The following is a 19,161-nucleotide window of genomic DNA, read 5'->3' on the forward strand; positions in this document are numbered from 1 at the left end:
GTGGGCTCCTGGTAGGGGATAGATGCTAGAATGTATGGGCTCCTGGTAGGTGGTTGATGGTAGAATGTATGGGCTCCTGGTAGATGGTAGGTGGTAGAATGTATGGGCTCCTGGTAGATGGTAGATGCTTGAATGTATGGGCTCCTGGTAGGAAAGAGATGATAGAATGTATGGGCTCCTGGTACGTGGTAGATGCTAGAATGTATGGGCTCCTGGTAGGTGGTAGATGCTAGAATGTATGGGCTCCTGGTAGGGAATAGATGCTAGAATGTATGGGCTCCTGGTAGGTGGTAGACTCTAGAATGTATGGGTTCCTGGTAGGTGGTAGATGCTAGAGTGTATTGGCTCCTGGTAGGGAATAGATGCTAGAATGTATGGGCTCCTGGTAGGAGGTAGATGGTAGAATGTATGGGCTCCTGATAGATGGTAGATGGTAGAATGTATGGGCTCCTGGTCGGTGGTAGATGCTAGATTGTATGGGCTCCTGGTAGGGAATAGATGCTAGAATGTATGGCCTCCTGGTAGGTGGTAGATGCTAGAATGTATGGGCTCCTGGTAGGAATAGATGCTAGAATGTATGGGCTCCTGGTAGGTGGTAGATGGTAGAATGTATGGGCTCCTGGTAGGTGGTAGATGCTAGAATGTATTGGCTCCTGGTGGGGAATAGATGCTAGAATGTATGGGCACCTGGTAGGTAGTAGATGCTAGAATGTATGGGGTCCTGGTAGGTGGTAGATGCTAGAATGTATGGGCTCCTGGTAGGTGGTAGATGCTAGAATGTATGGGCTCCAGGTAAGGGGATAGATGCTAGACTGTATGGGCTCCTGATAGGGGCTAGATGCTAGATTGTATGGGCTCCTGGTAGGTGGTAGATGCTAGAATGTATGCGCTCCTGGTAGGTAGTAGATTCTAGAATGTATGGGCTCCTGGTAGGTGGTAGATGCTAGAATATATGGGCTCCTGGTAGGTGGTACATGCTAGAAAGTATGAGCTCCTGGTAGGGAATAGATGCTAGAATGTATGGGCTCCTGGTTGGTGGTAGATGCTAGAATGTATGGCCTCCTGGTAGGGAATAGATGCTAGAATGTATGGGTTCCTGGTAGGTAGTAGATGCTACAATGTATGGGCTCCTGGTAGGTTGTAGATGCTAGAATGTATGGGCTCCTGGTAGGTGGTAGATGCTAGAATGTATGGGCTCCTGGTAGAGAATAGATGCTAGAATGTATGGGCTCCTGGTAGGTGGTAGATGCTAGAATGTATGGGCTCCTGGTAGTTGGTAGATGCTAGAATGTATGGGCTCCTGGTAGGGGATAGATGCTAGAATGTATGGGTTCCTGGTAGGGAATAGATGCTAGAATGTATGGGCTCCTGGTAGGTGGTAGATGCTAGAATGTATGAGCTCCTGGTCGGGAATAGATGCTAGAATGTATGGGCTCCTGGTTGGTGGTAGATGCTAGAAAGTATGGGCTCCTGGTAGGTCGTAGATGCTAGAATGTATGAGCTCCTGGTAGGTGGTAGATGCTAGAATGTATGAGCTCCTGTTAGGTGGTAAATGCTAGAATGCAAGGAAAAAACACAAAAGAGAATGAAGCAAAAAGCAAATCATTGAACATTTCACATGAAACTCCAAAAATGGGCCAGACAAAAGTATTGGCACCCTCAGCCTAATAGTTGGTTGCACAAACTTTAGCCACAATAACTGCGAACAACCGCGTCCGGTAACCATCAATGAGTTTCTTACAATGCTCTGCTGGAATTGTAGACTATTCTTCTTTGGCAAACTGCTCCAGGTCCCTGATATATGAAGGGTGCCTTCTCCAAACTGCCATTTTGAGATCTCTCCACAGGTGTTCTATGAGATTCAGGTCTGGACTCATTGCTGGCCACCTTAGAAGTCTCCAGTGCTTTCTCTCAAATCATTTTATAGTGCTTTTGGAAGTGTGTTTTGGGTCATTGTCCTGCTGGAAGACCAATGACCTCTGAGGTAGCCCCAGCTTTCTCACAATGGGCCCTACATTATGCTGCAAAATTTGTTGCTAGTCTTTAGACTTCATAATGCCATGCACACGGTCAAGCAGTCCAGTGCCAGAGGCAGCAAAGCAACCCCAAAACATCAGGGAACCTTCGCCATGTTTGACTGTAGGGACCGTGTTCTTTTCTTTGAATGCATCTTTTTTTTTTTCTGTACACTCTATCTTGATGCTTTTTCCCAAAAAGCTCGAATTTTGTCTCATCTGACTAGAGAACATTCTTCCAAAACTTTTTAGGCTTTCTCAGGTAAGTTTTGGCAAACTCCAGCCTGGCTTTTTTATGTCTCGGGGTAAGAAGTGGGGTCTTCCTGGGTATCCTACCATATAGTCCCTTTTCATTCAGACGCCGACAGATAGTACGGGTTGATACTGTTGTACCCTCGGACTGCAGGGCAGCTTGAACTTGTTTGGATGTTAGTCGAGGTTCTTTATCCACCATCCGCACAATCTTGCGTTGAAATCTCTCACCAATTTTTCTTTTTTGTCCACATCTAGGGAGGTTAGCCACAGTGCCATGGGCTTTAAACTTCTTGATGACACTGCGCACGGAAGACACAGGAACATTCAGGTCTTTGAAGATGGACTTGTAGCCTTGAGATTGCTCATGCTTCCTCACAATTTGGTTTCTCAAGTCCTCAGACAGTTCTTTGGTCTTCTTTCTTTTCTCCATGCTCAATGTGGTACACACAAGGACACAGGACAGAGGTTGAGTCAACTTTAATCCATGTTAACTGGCTGCAAGTGTGATTTAGTTATTGCCAACACCAGGGGCGTACATAGGAATCATGGGGCCCCATAGCAGAAGCTCTAATTGGGCCCCCCCCCCCAAAAAAAATGTAAATAATTGTCGGGGTCACCAAAGAACAGATCTCACAACTTTCCATCCTTTACATAGTAATTTTCCTCCTGCTGACGTCCTAGATCTCTCTTTAATTGCCCCATAAAGTGTGATGCCAAAAAAAGGGCCCCCCAAACACAGTATGAAACCCCCATGGTGAATTCCTCCACATGCACAGTATAATGACCCTACTGTACCCCACCTCAACTCCCAGGGTAAAGTATGCTGACCCCAACACAGTATGATCCCCCAACTGTGAGCCGCTAGAGAGGTTGGTACATAATAAGGGACGGCGCTATACATAATAAAAGAGGAAACTATATAACTAAGAAAGGCTACATTCCTGCATCTGTGTGCAGTGTCAGTGTGCTGCCCTGTTTTACTGACGCATTGAGCATGTCCTATTCTAATCCTCAAAATCGGATCAGAACAGGACATTCTCTGACCCTCTTAGATCTCATTCTCAGATCCGTGATTTTCATGGATGTGTGAATGGATCTATAAAACTGTACGAGTCCGTGGACCATCCGATAAAAAGATCTGGCAGCACACGGACATTTCACACAAATGTGAGAATGCAGCCTAAGGTATTTTACAGATAACATCATCACTCCAAGTCACACAGTGCAGATACAGAATAATATTTACATCCAGGCACTTACTGCTGACGTCTCGTCTGATCAGAGTCGGTTTCTGCTGCTTCTTCTCCATCTGGTCAGACCTTCATGTCGACATCTCCCAGCCACGACTCGTCTTGTCACGATGATCTCCAGCCTAGAAAATAACAAGGTCACATATTGTATGCATACATGTGTCTCCCCCACACTGCGTCCTCGAATACAGATATGTAACCCCCCCCCACTAATATACTATTAGCCACTTAGTAATCAAAATATAAAGTGATAAGCAGCACTGTGCCCCCCATTAACTATAATCTGCACCGGCCAATAAAATAAATTTTTCAGTCTCTGTGACTCTCCCCAATTAACTGTAAGGCTATGCACACACGGAAAATATACAAGGCTTTACAGTACAAGCAAAGTGAAACCCCCATCATTTCTCTCTACCAGCACCCCCATCATTGCTCTCTCACAGCACCCTCGTCATTGCTCTCTCCCAGCACCCCATCATTGCTCTCTTCCACCACCTCCATCATTGCTCTCTCTCAGCACCCCCATCATTACTCTCTCCCAGCACCCCCGTCAATGCTCTGTCCCAGCACCCCCGTCATTGCTCTGTCCCAGCACCCTCATCGTTGCTCTCTTCCAGCACCCCCATCAATTCACTCTCCCAGCACCCCCATCATTGCTCTCTCTCAGCACCCGCATCATTGCTCTGTCCCACCACCCCCATCATTGCTCTCTCCCAGCCCCCATCATTGCTTTGTCCCAGCACCCCCATCATTGCTCTGTCCCAGCACCCCCATCATTGCTCTGTCCCAGCACCCCATCATTGCTCTGTCCCAGCACCTCCATTAATGCTCTCTCCCAGACCTCCCATCATTGCTCTCTCCCAGCACCCCCATCATTGCGCTCTCCCAGCACCCCCATCATTTCCTCTCAGCACGCCCATCATTACTCTGTCCCAGCACCTCCATCATTGCTCTCTCCCAGCCCCACATAATTGCTCTCTCCTAGCAACACGTCATTGCTCTCCCCTTCCCTACCATTCCCATCATTGCTCTCCACAGCCCTATCAGCCCAATTATTGCTCTTCCCAGCCCCATCAGCCCCATTATTGCTCTTCCCAGCCGCATCATTCCTCTCCCCAGCCCCATCAGCCCCATTATTGCTCTTCCCAGCCCCATCAGCCCCATTATTGCTCTTCCCAGTCCCATCATTCCTCTCCCTAGCCCCATCAGCCCCATTATTGCTATCCCCAGCCCCATCATCCCATCATTCCTCTCCCCAGCCCCATCAACTCCATTATTCCTCTCCCCAGCCCCATTATTGCTCACCCCAGCCCCACCATCCCATCATTGCTCTCCACAGCCCCACCATCCCCATCATTGCTCTCCCCCGCCCCATCATTCCTCTCCCCAGCCCCATCATTGCTCTCCCTAGCCCAACCATCCTATTATTCCTCTCCCAAGCCCCATCAATCCCATCATTCCTCTTCCCATCCCCATTATTGCTCTCCCCAGCCCCATAAGCCCCATTATTGCTCTCCCAAGCCCCATCAACCCCATTATTCCTCTCCCCAGCCCCATCAACCCCATTTTTGCTCTCCCCAGCTCCATCAACCCAATTTTTCCTCTCTCCAGCCCCATCAGCCCTCTCCCCAGCCCCAATATTTCTCTCCCCAGTCCCATCAGCCCCATTATTCCTCTCCCCAGCCCCACCATTGCCCTCCCCCCAGCTCCCCTCCCCAGCATTTCAGTAAAAAAAAAAAACAACAACTTACCTCAGCTCGCTCCCCTGCAGCAGCATCCTCCTGGTTGCCGGCAGCTTTCTTCCTGACCCAGGCGCGCTGCATGATGACGTCATCAAGCTGCGCGTGCCTGGGTCAGGGAGGAAGCAGAGGACGAACCCTCCAGCTCCGCTGCTATACTCCTCCTGACAGCAGCGGAGCTGCAGGGATTGCTCCCTGACCGCCGCGTACCTTGCGGGCCCCTTGGTGCAGCTGCATGGTTTGGACCCGGCGCTGCTGCACCGGCGGCGGTATGTCCACCACTGGACTGCTATGGGGCCCCCCGGCTCACGGGCCCCAAAGCAGTCGCGTAGTCTGCCGCCATTGGCGGTATGCCACTAGCCAACACCTGTTAGGTCCCACAGGTAAGTTACAGGTGATGTTAATTACACGAATTAGAGAAGCATCACATGATTTTTCAAACATTGCCAATACTTTTGTCCACCCCCTTTTTCAGGTTTGGTGTAGAATTATATCCAATTTGGCTTTAGGACAATTCTCTTTGTGTTTTTTCCTTGCAAGCAAAGTAAATGAAGATAATAATACCAAAGAATTTGTGATTGCAATCATTTTCAGGAAGAAACTGAGTATTATCTGACAGAATTGCAGGGGTGCCAATACTTTTGGCCACCACTGTATGAGCTCCTGGTAGGTGGTAGATGCTAGAATGTGTGGACTCCTGGTAGGGTATAGATGCTAGAATGTATGGGCTCCTGGTAGGTGGTTGATGGTAGAATGTATGGGCTCCTGGTAGATGGTAGGTGGTAGAATGTATGGGCTCCTGGTAGGTGGTAGATTCTAGAATGTATGGGCTCCTGGTAGGTGGTAGATGCTTGAATGTATGGGCTCCTGGTAGGGAAGAGATGCTAGAATGTATGGGCTCCTGGTAGGTGGTAGACGCTAGAATGTAAGGACTCCTGGTAGGTGGTAGATGCTAGATTGTATGGCCTCCTGGTAGGGAATAGATGCTAGAATGTATGGGCTCCTGGTAGGTGGTAGACGCTAGAATGTAAGGACTCCTGGTAGGTGGTAGATGCTAGATTGTATGTCCTCCTGGTAGGGAATAGATGCTAGAATGTATGGGCTCCTGGTAGGTGGTAGACGCTAGAATGTATGGGCTCCTAATAGGTGGTAGATGCTAAAATGTATGGGTTCCTGGTAGGTGGTAGATGCTAGAATGTATGGACTCCTGGTAAGGAAGAGATGCTAGAATGTATTGGCTGCTGGTAGGGAATAGATGCTAGAATGTATGGGCTCCTGATAGGTGGTAGATGCTATAATGTATGGGCTCCTGGTAGGTGGTAGATGCTAGAATGTACGGGCTCCTGGTAGGTGGTAGATGCTAGAATGTATGGGCTCCTGGTAGGTCGTAGATGCTAGATTGTATGGACTCCTGGTAGGGAATAGATGCTAGAATGTATGGGCCCCTGCTAGGGAATAGATGCTAGAATCTATGGGCTCCTGGTAGGTGGTAGATACTAGAATGTATAGGCTCCAGGTAAGTGGTAGATGCTAGAATGTATGGGCTCCTGGTAGGGAATACATGCTAGAATGTATGGGCTCCTGGTAGGTGGTAGATGCTAGAAAGTATAGGCTCCTGGTAGGTGATAGATGCTAGAATGTATGGGCTCCTGGTAGGGAATAGAAGCTAGAATGTATGGGCTCCTGGTAGGTGGTAGATGCTAGAATGTATGGGCTCCTGGTAGGTGGTAGATGCTGGAATGTATGGGCTCCTGGTAGGTGGTAGATGCTAGAATGTATTGGCTCCTGGTAGAGAATAGATGCTAGAATGTATGGGCACCTGGCAGGTGGTAGAGGCTAGAATGTACGTGCTCCTGGTAGGTGGTAGATGCTAGAAAGTATAGGCTCCTGGTAGGTGATAGATGCTAGAATGTATGGGCTCCTGGTAGGGAATAGATGCTAGAATGTATGGGCTCCTGGTAGGTGGTAGATGCTAGAATATATAGCATGTTCTGATAGGTGGTAGATGCTAGAATGTATGGGCTCCTGGTAGGGATTAAATGCTAGAATGTATGGGCTCCTGGTAGGTGGTAGATGCTAGAATGTATGGGCTTCTGGCAGGGCCGGCGTCAGCACCCGGCGCACCCGGGCAAATGCCAGGGCCCTGAGCAGGCAGAGGGACCCACTGGCGGTCGCGCACCCTGCTGGGCTATGGGCGGAGGAGAGCGGTGTCAGCGCCCGCCCTTCCCCCCGCTTGCTCAGCGCCCCGGCAGCCGGATACTTACCTCTCCCCGTGCCTCCGCAGATCAGCTGTCTTCCTGCTCTGCGCTCCCTGTGACGTCTCAGGTCAGAAGGCGTGGTGACGTCTTTACACCGCGCCCTCCACTGAGCCGTCACAGGGAGCTCTGAGCGGGAAGACACCGACAACGCTGGAGTTCGGACCCGAGCAGCGGGCAGCGGACAGCGGGCAGCAGGCAGCAGGCAGCAGGTAGCAGGTAGCTGGTGAGGAGAAGGGAGGTGAGTATTTGATTTTTTTTTTTTAATGTATGGAGGCAAGGGGCAGTATAAAGAGAGGGGGGGACATCCTGCATGGGGCATTATAAAGAGAGGGGGGGACATCCTGCATGGGGCATTATAAAGAGAGGGGAGGACATCCTGCATGGGGCATTATAAAGAGGAGGGGGAACAGCCTGCATGGGGCATTATAAAGGGGGGGGCAGCCTGTATGGGGCATTATGTGGGGGTTAACAGCCAGCATGGAGCATTAAAAGGGGGGGGCTGAATGGGGCATTATGTGGGGGGGAACAGCCTGCATGGAGCATTATAAAGGGGGGGGCAGCCTGTATGGGGCATTATGTGGGGGGTAAGAGCCTGCATGGAGCATTAAAAGGGGGGGCCTGTATGGGGCATTATGTGGGGGGTAAGAGCCTGCATGGAGCATTATAAGGGGGGGACAGCCTGTATGGGGCATTATGTGGGGGGTAACAGCCTGCAAGCAGCATTATATGGGGGCCAGTATCCTGTATGGAGCATTATAAGGGGACCGGTATCCTGTATGGAGCTTTATATGGGGGCCAGTATCCTGTATGGAGTTTTATAAGGGGACCAGTATCCTGTATGGAGCTTTATATGGGGGCCAGTATCCTGTATGGAGCTTTATAAGGGGGCCAGTATCCTGTATGGAGCGTTTTATGGGGGCCAGAATTCTGTATGGAGCCTTATATGGGGGCCAGTATTCCGTATGGAGCCTTATATGGAGGCCAGTATTCCGTATGGAGCCTTATATGGGGGCCAGTATTCCGTATGGGGCCTTATATGGGGGCCAGTATTCCGTATGGAGCCTTATATTGGGGCCAGTATTCCGTATGGAGCCTTATATGGGGGCCAGTATTCCGTATGGGGCCTTATATGGGGGCCAGTATTCCGTATGGAGCCTTATATTGGGGCCAGTATTCCGTATGGAGCCTTATATGGGGGCCAGTATTCCGCATGGAGCCTTATATGGGGGCCAGTATTCCGCATGGAGCCTTATATGGGGGTCAGTATTCCGCATGGGGCCTTATATGGGGGCCAGTATTCCGTATGGGGCCTTATATGGGGGCCAGTATTCCTTATGGGGCCTTATATGAGGGCCAGTATTCCGTATGGGGCCTTATATGGGGGCCAGTATTCCGTATGAAGCGTTATATGGGGGCCAGTATTCCGTATGGAGCCTTATATGGGGGTCAGTATTCCGAATGGAGCCTTATATGGGGGCCAGTATTCCGTATGGTGCCTTATATGGGTTCCAGTATTCCTTATGGGGCCCTATATGGGGGCCAGTATTCCGTATGGGGCCTTATATGGGGGCCAGTATTCCGTATGAAGCGTTATATGGGAGCCAGTATTCTGTGTGGAGCGATTCACCGGTTTCTGAGCTATTGTGGAATTTACAATAGATATCACTCATGTAATGTAAGAAGTGAAATCTTTGCATTGTAATATATATACAGTACAGACCAAAAGTTTGGACACACCTTCTCATTTATAGATTTTTCTGTATTTTCATGACTATGAAAATTGTACATTCACACTGAAGGCATCAAAACTATGAATTACCACATGTGGAATTATATACTTAACAAAAAGTGTGAAACAACTAAAAATATGTCTTATATTCTAGGTTCTTCAAAGTAGCCACCTTTTGCTTTGATGACTGCTTTGCACACTCTTGGCATTCTCTTGATGAGCTTCAAGAGGTAGTCACCAGAAATGGTCTTCCAACAATCTTGAAGGAGTTCCCAGAGATGCTTAGCAATTTTTGGCCCTTTTGCCTTCACTCTGTGGTCCAGCTCACCCCAAATCATCTCGATTGGGTTCAGGTCTGGTGACTGGGGAGGCCAGGTCATCTGGCGTAGCACCCCATCACTCCCTCTCTTGGTCAAATAGCCCTTACACAGCCTGGAGGTGTGTTTGGGGTCATTGTCCTGTTGAAAAATAAATGATGGTCCAACTAAACGCAAACCGGATGGAATAGCATGCTGCTGCAAGATGCTGTGGTAGCCATGCTGGTTCAGTATGCCTTCAATTTTGAATAAATCCCCAACAGTCACCAGCAAAGCACCCCCACACCATCACACCTCCTCCTCCATGCTTCACGGTGGGAACCAGGCATGTAGAGTCCATCCGTTCACCTTTTCTGCGCCGCTCAAAGACACAGTGGTTGGAACCAAAGATCTCAAATTTGGACTCATCAGACCAAAGCACAGATTTCCACTTGTCTAATGTCCATTCCTTGTGTTCTTTAGCCCAAACAAGTCTCTTCTGCTTTTTGCCTGTCCTTAGCAGTGGTTTCCTAGCAGCTATTTTACCATGAAGGCCTGCTGCACAAAGTCTCCACTTAACAGTTGTTGAAGAGATGTGTCTGCTGCTAGAACTCTGTGTGGCATTGACCTGGTCTCTAATCTGAGCTGCTGTTAACCTGCTATTTCTGAGGCTGGTGACTCGGATAAACTTATCCTCAGAAGCAGAGGTGACTCTTGGTCTTCCTTTCCTGGGGTGGTCCTCATGTGAGCCAGTTTCTATGTAGCGCTTGATGGTTTTTGCAACTGCACTTGGGGACACTTTCAAAGTTTTCCCAATTTTTCGGACTGACTGACCTTCATTTCTTAAAGTAATGATGGGCACTCGTTTTTCTTTACTTAGCTGCTTTTGTCTTGCCATAATACAAATTCTAACAGTCTATTCAGTAGGACTATCAGCTGTTTATCCACCAGACTTCAACACAACACAACTGATGGTCCCAACCCCATTTATAAGGCAAGAAATCCCACTTATTAAACCTGACAGGGCACACCTGTGAAGTGAAAACCATTTCCGGTGACTACCACTTGAAGGTCATCAAGAGAATGCCAAGAGTGTGCAAAGCAGTCATCAAAGCAAAAGGTGGCTACTTCGAAGAACCTAGAATATAAGACATATTTTCAGTTGTTTCACACTTTTTTGTTAAGTATATAATTCCACATGTGTTAATTCATAGTTTTGATGCCTTCAGTGTGAATGTACAATTTTCATAGTAAAGAAAATACAGAAAAATCTTTAAATGAGAAGGTGTGTCCAAACATTTGGTCTGTACTGTATATATATATATATATATATATATATATATATATATATTTATTTTTCTCCGCCGTATCTCTGCATCATGAATCGTGGTATGTGTTAAAGGGGCCCACTGAGACTCTTTCGCCCGGGGCCCAGAAAAACCTGGAGCCGGCCCTGGCTTCTGGTAGGGGGTAGATGCTAGAATGTATGGGCTCCTGATAGGGAATAGATGCTAGAATGTATGGGCTCCTGGTAGGTGGTAGATGCTAGAATGTATGGGCTCCTGGTAGGTGGTAGATGCTAGAATGTATGGGCTCCAAGTAGCGGATAGATGCTAGAATGTATGGGCTCCTGGTAGGTGGTAGATGCTAGAATAAATGGGCTCCTGGTAGGTGGTAGATGCTAGAATGTTTGGGCTCCTGGTAGGGAATAGAAGCTAGAATGTATGGGCTCCTGGTAGGTGGTAGATGCTAGAATGTATGGGCTCCTGGTAGGGAATGGATGCTAGAATGTATGGGCTCCTGGTAGGTGGTAGATGCTAGAATGTATGGGTTCCTGGTAGGTGGTAGATGCTAGAATGTATGGGCTCCTAGTAGCGGATAGATGCTAGAATGTATGGGCTCCTGGTAGGTGGTAGATGCTAGAATGTTTTGGCTCCTGGTAGGGAATAGATGCTAGAATGTAAGACTCCTGGTACGTGGTAGATGCTAGAATGTATGGTCTCCTGGTAGGTGGTAGTTGCTAGAATGTATGGGCTCCTGGTAAGGAATTGATGGTAGAATGTATGGGCTCCTGGTAGGTGGTAGATGCTAGAACGTATGGGCTCCTGGCATGTGGTAGATGCTAGAATGTATGGGCTCCTTGTAGGTTGTAGATACTAGAATGTATGGGCTCCTGGTAGGGGATAGATGGTAGAATGTATGGGCTCCTTGTAGGTGGTAGATGCCAGAATGTATGGGCTCCAGGTAGGGGATAGATGCTAGAATGTATGGGATCCTGGTAGGTGGATGAATGTAGAATGTATGGGCTCCTGGTAGGGAATAGATGCTAGAATGTATGGGCTCCTGGTAGGTGGTAGATGCTAAAATGCTAGAATGTATGGGCTCCTGGTAGGTGGTAGATGCTAGAATGTATGGGCTTCTGGTAGTGGGTAGATGCCAGAATGTATGGGCTCCTGGTAGTGAATAGATGCTAGAATGTATCGGCTCCTGGTAGGGGAAAGATGCTAGAATGTATGGACTCCTGGTAGGTGGTAGATGCTAGAATGTATGGGCTCCTGGTAGGTGGTAGATTCTAGAATGTATGGGCTCCTGGTTGGGGATTGATGCTAGAATGTATGGGCTCCTGGTACGTGGCAGATGCTAGAAAGTATGGGCTCCTGGTAGGGAATAGATGCTAGAATGTATGGGCTCCTGGTAAGTGGTAGATGCTAGAATGTATGGGCTCCTTGTAGGTGGTAGATGCTAGAATGTATGGGCTACTGGTAGGAAATAGATGCTAAAATGTATGGGCTCCTGGTAGGTGTTAGATGCTAGAATGTATGGGCTCCTGGTAGGTGGTAGATGCTAGAATGTATGGGCTCCTGGTAGGGAATAGATGCTAGAATGTATGGGCTCCTGGTAGGTGGTAGATGCCAGAATGTATGGGCTCCTGGTAGGTGGTAGATGCTAGATTGTATGGGCTCCTGGTACAGAATAGATGCTAGAATGTATGGGCCCCTGGTAGGTGGTAGATGCCAGAATGTATGGGCTCCTGGTAGGTTGTAGATGCTAGATTGTGTGGGCTCCTAGTAGGGAATAGATGCTAGAATGTATGGGCTGCTGGTAGGGAATAGATGCTAGAATGAATGGGATCCTGGTAGGTGGTAGATGCTAGAATGTATGGGCTCCTGGTAGGTGGTAGATGCTAGAATGTATGGGCTCCTGGTAGGTGGTAGATGCTAGAATGTATGGGCTCCTGGTTGGTGGTAGATGCTAGAATGTATGGGCTCCTAGTATGGGATAGATGCTAGAATGTATGGGCTCCTGGTACGTGGCAGATGCTAGAAAGTATGGGCTCCTGGTAGGTCGAAGATGCTAGAATGTATGGGCTCCTGGTAGGTGGTAGATGCTAGAATGTATGGGCTGCTGGTAGGGAATAGATGCTAGAATGAATGGGATCCTGGTAGGTGGTAGATGCTAGAATGTATGGGCTCCTGGTAGGTGGTAGATGCTAGAATGTATGGGCTCCTGGTAGGTGGTAGATGCTAGAATGTATGGGCTCCTGGTTGGTGGTAGATGCTAGAATGTATGGGCTCCTAGTATGGGATAGATGCTAGAATGTATGGGCTCCTGGTAGGTGGTAGATGCTAGAATAAATGGGCTCCTGGTAGGTAGTAGATGCTAGAATGTATGGGCTCCTGGTAGGGAATAGATGGTAGAATGTATGGGCTCCTGGTAGGTGGTAGATGCTAGAACGTATAGGCTCATGGTAGGTGGTAGATGCTAGAATGTATGGGCTCCTGGTAGGTGGTAGATGCTAGAATGTATGGGCTCCTAGCAGGGGATAAATGCTAGAATGTATGGGCTCCTGGTAGGTGGTAGATGCTAGAATGTATGGGCTTCTGGTAGTGGGTAGATGCTAGAATGCATGGGCTCCTGGTAGGGAATAGATGCTACAATGTATAGGCTCCTGCTAGGTGGTAGATGCTAGAATATATGGGCGCCTGGTAGGTGGGAGATGCTGGAATGTATGGGCTCCTGGTAGGGGATAGATGCTAGAATGTATGGGCTCCTGGTAGGTGGTAGATGCTAGAATGTATGGTCTCCTGGTAGGTGGTAGATGCTAGAATATATGGGCTTCTGGTAGGTGGTAAATGCTAGAATGTATGGGCGCCTGGTAGGTGGGAGATGCTGGAATGTATGGGCTCCTGCTACGTTGTAGATGCTAGAATGTATGGGCGCCTGGTAGGTGGGAGATGCTAGAATGTATGGGCTCCTAGCAGGGGATAAATGCTAGAATGTATGGGCTCCTGGTAGGTGGTAGATGCTAGAATGTATGGGCTTCTGGTAGTGGGTAGATGCTAGAATGTATGGGCTCCTGGTAGGGAATAGATGCTACAATGTATGGGCTCCTGCTAGGTGGTAGATGCTAGAATGTATGGGCGCCTGGTAGGTGGGAGATGCTGGAATGTATGGGCTCCTGGTAGGGGATAGATGCTAGAATGTATGGGCTCCTGGTAGGTGGTAGATGCTAGAATGTATGGGCTTCTGGTAGGTGGTAGATGCTAGAATGTATGGGCGCCTGGTAGGTGGGAGATGCTGAAATGTATGGGCTCCTGCTAGGTTGTAGATGCTAGAATGTATGGGCGCCTGGTAGGTGGGAGATGCTGGAATGTATGGGCTCCTGGTAGGGGATAGACGATAGAATGTATGGGCTCCTGGTAGGTGGTAGATGCTAGAATGTATGGGCTCCTGGTAGGTGGTAAATGCTAGAATGTATGGGCTCCTGGTAGGGAATAGATGCTAAAATGTATGGGCTCCTGGTAGGTGGTAGATGCTAGAATGTACGGGCTCCTGGTAGGTGGTAGATGCTAGAATGTATGGGCTTATGGTAGGTGGTAGATGCTAGAATGTATGGGCCCCTGGTAGGGGATAGATGCTAGAATGTATGGGCTCCTGGTAGGTGGGAGATGCTGGAATGTATGGGCTCCTGGTAGGGAATAGATGCTAGAATTTATGGGCTCCTGGTAGGTGGTAGATGCTAGAATGTATGGGCTCCTGGTAGGTGGTATATGCTAGAATTTATGGGCTTCTGGTAGGGGATAGATGCTAGAATGTATGTACTCCTGGTAGGTGGTAGAAGCTAGAATGTATGGGCTCCTGGTAGGTGGTAGATGCTAGAATGTATGGTCTCCTGGTAGGTGGTAGATGCTAGAATGTATGGGCTCCAGGTAGGGAATAGATGCTAGAATGTATGGGCTCCTGGTAGGTGGTAGATGCTAGAATGTTTGGGCTCCTGGTAGGTGGTAGAAGCTAGAATGTATGGGCTCCTGGTAGGGAATAGGTGCTAAAATGTATGGGCTCCTGGTAGGTGGTAGATGCGAGAATGTATGCGCTCCTGGTAGGTGGTAGATGCTAGAATGTATGGGCTCCTGATAGTTGGTTGATTCTAGAATGTATGGGATCCTGGTAGGGGATAGATGCTAGAATGTATGGGCTCCTGGTAAGTGGTAGATGCTAGAATGTATGTGCTCCTGGTAGGTGGTAGATGCTAGAATGTATGGGCTCCTGGTTCTAAATAGATGCTAGAATGTACGGGCTCCTGGTAGGTGGTAGTTGCTAGAATGTATGGGCTCCTGGTAGGTGGTAGATGCTAGAATGTATGGGCTCCTGGTAGGGAATAGATGCTAGGATGTATGGGCTCCTGGTAGGTGGTAGATGCTAGAATGTATGGGCTCCTGGTAGGGAATAGATGCTAGAATGTATGGGCTCCTGGTAGGTGGTAGATGCTAGAATGAATGGGCTCCTGGTAGGTGGTAGATGCTAAAATGTATGGGCTCCTGGTAGGTGGTAGATGGTAGAAAGTATGGACTCCTGGTAGGTGGTAGATGCTAGAATGTATGGTCTCCTGGTAGGTGGTAGATGCTAGAATGTATGGGCTCATGGTAGGGAATAGATGCTAGAATGTATGGGCTCCTGGTAGTTGGTTGATTCTAGAATGTATGGGATCCTGGTATGTGGTGGATGCTAGAATGTATGGGCTCCTGGTAGGGGATAGATGCTACAACGTATGGGCTCCTGGTAAGTGGTAGATGCTAGAATGTATGTGCTCCTGGTAGGTGGTAGATGCCAGAATGTATGGGCTCCTGGTTCTAAATAGATGCTAGAATGTATGGGCTCCTGGTAGGTGGTAGTTGCTAGAATGTGTGGGCTCCTGGTAGGTGGTAGATGCTAGAATGTTTGGGCTCCTGGTAGGGAATAGATGCTAGGATGTATGGGCTCCTGGTAGGTGGTAGATGCTAGAATGTATGGGCTCCTGGTAGGGAATAGATGCTAGAATGTATGGGCTCCTGGTAGGTGGTAGATGCTAGAATGTATGGGCTCCTGGTAGGTGGTAGATGCTAAAATGTATGGGCTCCTGGTAGGTGGTAGATGGTAGAATGTATGGGTTCCTGGTAGGTGGTAGATGCTAGAATGTATGGACTACTGGTAGGTGGTAGATGCTAGAATGTATGGGCTCCTGGTAGGTGGTAGATGCTAGAATGTATGGGCTCCTGGTAGGGGATAGATGCTAGAATGTATGGGCTCCTGGTAGGTGGTAGATGCTAGAATGTATGGGATCCTGGTAGGCGGTAGATGCTAGAATGTATGGGCTCCTGGTAAGGAATAGATGCTAGAATGTATGGGCTCCTGGTAGGTGGTAGATGCTAGAATGTATGGGCTCCTGGTAGGTGGTAGATGCTAAAATGTATGGGCTCCTGGTAGGTGGTAGATGGTAGAATGTATGGGCTCCTGGTAGGTGGTAGATGCTAGAATGTATGGACTACTGGTAGGTGGTAGATGCTAGAATGTATGGGCTCCTGGTAGGTGGTAGATGCTAGAATGTATGGGCTCCTGGTAGGGGATAGATGCTAGAATGTATGGGCTCCTGGTAGGTGGTAGATGCTAGAATGTATGGGATCCTGGTAGGCGGTAGATGCTAGAATGTATGGGCTCCTGGTAAGGAATAGATGCTAGAATGTATGGCCTCATGGTAGGTGGTTGATGCTAGAAAGTATGGGCTCATGGTAGGTGGTAGATGCTAGAATGTATGGGCTCCTGGTAGTTGGTAGATGCTAGAATGTATGGGCTCCTGGTAGGTGGTAAATGCTAGAATGTATGGGCTCCTGGTAGGGAATAGATGCTGAAATGTATGGGCTCCTGATAGGTGGTAGGTGTTAGATGCTAGAATGTATGGGCTCCTGGTATGTGGTAGATGCTAGAATGTATGGGCTCCTGGTAGGTGCTAAAATGTATGGGTCCCTGGAAGGTGGTAGATGCTAGAATGTATGGGCTCCTGGTAAGGAATAGATGCTAGAATGCATGGGCTCCTGGTAGGGAATAGATGGTAGAATGTGTGGGCTCCTGGTATGTTGTAGATGCTAGAATGTATGTGCTCCTGGTAGGTGGTAGATGCTAGAATGTATGGGCTCCTGGTAATAAATAGATGCTAGATTGTATGGGCTCCTGGTAGGTGGTCGATGCTAGAATGTATGGGCTCCTGGTAATAAATAGATGCTAGAATGTATGGGCTCCTGGTAGGTGGTCGATGCTAGAATGTATGGGCTCCTGGTAAGTGGTAGATTCTAGAATGTATGGGCTCCTGGTAGGTGGTAGATGCTAGAATGTATGGGCTCCTGGTAGTTGGTAGATGCTAGAATGTATGGGCTCCTGGTAGGGAATAGATGCTAGAATGTCTGGGCTCCTGGCAGTTGGTAGATACTAGAATGTATGGGCTCCTGGTAGATGGTAGAATGTATGGGCTCCTGGTAGGTGGTAGATGCTAGAATGTATGGGCTCCTGGTAGGGAATACATGCTAGAATGTATGGGTTCCTGGTAGGTGGTAGATGGTAGAAAGTATAGGCTCCTGGTAGGTGATAGATGCTAAAATGTATGGGCACCTGGTAGGGAATAGATGCTAGAATGTATGGACTCCTGGTAGTTGGTAGATGCTAGAATGTATGGGCTTCTGGTAGGGGGTAGATGCTAGAATGTGTGTGCTCCTGGCAGGGGATAGATGCTAGAATGTATTGGCTCCTCGTAGGGAATAGATGCAAGAATGTATGGGCTCCTTGTAGGTGGTAGATGCTAGAATGTATGGGCTCCCGGTAAGTGATTAATGCTAGAATGTACGGGCTCCTGGTAGGTGGTAGATGCAAGAATGTTTGGGGTCCTTTTTAGGTGGTAGATGCTAGAATGTATGGGCTCCTGGTAGGGAATAGATGCTAGATGTGCAGTCATGGCCAAAAGTATTGAGAATGAGACAAATAGTAATTTTTCCAAAGTTTACTGCTTCATTTTTTGTAATGGCAATTTGCATATACTCCTGAATGTCAAAGAGTGATCAGCTTAACAGCAATAATTGTACTTGCAAAGTCAATATTTGCCCAGAAGATGAACTTTAACCCCCAAAACACATTTCAACTTCATTGCAGTACTGCCTTAAAAGGAGCAGCTAACATCTTTTTAGTGATTGATCCATTAACACAGGTGTGGGTGTTGATGAGGACAGGGCTGGCGATCAATCAGTCATGATTAAGTAAGAATGACATCACTGGACACTTTAAAAGGAGGCAGGTTCTTGGCATCATTGTTTCTCTTCAGTTAACCATGGTTATCTCTAAAGAAACACGTACAGCCATCATTGCACTGCACAAAAATGGCCTAACAGGGAAGAGTATCCCAGCTACAAAGATTGCACCTCAGTCAACAATCTATTGCATCATCAAGAACTTCAAGGATAGAGCTTCCATTGTTGTCAAAAAGGCTCCAGGGCGCCCAAGAAAGACCAGCAAGTGCCAGGACCGTATCTTAAAACTGTTTCAGCTGCGGGATCGGACTACCAGCAGTGCCGAGCTTGCTCTGGATTGGCAGCAGGCTGGTGTGAGTGCTTCTGCACGCACTGTGAGGCGGAGACTCTTTGAGCAAGGGCTGGTTTCAAGGAGGGCAGCAAAGAAGCCACTTCTCTCCAGAAAAAACATCAGGGACCGACTGATATTCTGCAAAAGGTACAGGGAGTGGACTGCTGAGGACTGGGGCAAAGTCATTTTCTCTGATGAATCCCCTTTTCGATTGTTTGGGACATCTGGAAAACAGCTTATTCGGAGAAGAAGAGGGGAGTGCTACCACCAGTCTTGTCTCATGCCAACTTTAAAGCATCCTGAAACCATTCATGTGTGGGGTTGCTTCTCAGCCAAATTAATCGGCTCACTCACAGTCTTGCCTAAAAACACAGCCATGAATAAAGAATTGTACCAGAATGTCCTCCAAGAGCAACTTCTCCCAACCGTCCTAGAGCAGTTTGGCGCCCAAAAATGCCTTTTCCAGCATGATGGAGCACCTTGCCATAAAGCAAAGGTGATAACAAAATGACTCATGGAACAAAACATAGAGATTTTGGGTCCATGGCCTGGAAACTCCCCAGATCTTAATCCCATTGAGAAGTTGTGGTCAATCATCAAGAGACGGGTGGACAAACAAAAACCAACTAATTCTGCCAAAATGCAAGCATTGATTATGCAAGAAAGGACTGCTATCAGTCAGGATTTGGTCCAAAAGTTGATTGAGAGCAAGCCAGAGAGAATTACAGAGGTCTTGAAG

This window comes from Phyllobates terribilis, unplaced genomic scaffold (genome assembly GCF_046119375.1).
Source record: "Phyllobates terribilis strain yellow unplaced genomic scaffold, ASM4611937v1 Scaffold_26__1_contigs__length_17865784, whole genome shotgun sequence".
In the NCBI taxonomy this organism is placed as follows: domain Eukaryota; kingdom Metazoa; phylum Chordata; class Amphibia; order Anura; family Dendrobatidae; genus Phyllobates; species Phyllobates terribilis.